The sequence below is a fragment of the Pteropus alecto genome, unplaced genomic scaffold, assembly GCF_000325575.1.
Source record: "Pteropus alecto unplaced genomic scaffold, ASM32557v1 scaffold577, whole genome shotgun sequence".
In the NCBI taxonomy this organism is placed as follows: Eukaryota; Metazoa; Chordata; class Mammalia; order Chiroptera; family Pteropodidae; genus Pteropus; species Pteropus alecto.
In genome coordinates this window covers 81,841-82,170 of record NW_006440152.1, presented here as the reverse complement: position 1 = coordinate 82,170, position 330 = coordinate 81,841, and the positions used below count along the sequence as shown (strand labels likewise).

Here is a 330-nt window from a genome sequence, read left to right as displayed (position 1 = left end):
GTGGGTGTATTTCCTTCTGGAAGTCTTCACTTTCACTTTTGAGTTAGCTGGCAGGAGATCCCTTAAAAGCATTTCCAAGCAGTTTTTTCCACACCCTATAGGAGCTAATCCTGCAATTTCTACTTCAGTTTCAACTGCTGTTGCTTAAATAGCAACAGATCTCCATCCACTATGTTCCCAATCTCTGAATCTTCCAAGAAAATTTAATGTATAAGAACAAAAAGTTAGAATAGAAAAATCTTTGGAGGCAGGGGTTAAGTGGGGCACCAAGTAGGGAACTTGGTGATTAGATATATTTTAAATGTGTCAGTAGAACATGATTTATATATA

General features: G+C 37.0%; 1 protein-coding gene across 2 annotated transcripts in view; it reads left to right on the top strand.

Annotated features, from left to right (window-relative positions):
* FHL1 (four and a half LIM domains 1) overlaps window positions 1–330 on the top strand; it is a 56,905-nt gene that overhangs the window by 31,925 nt on the left and 24,650 nt on the right. The window lies entirely within an intron of this gene.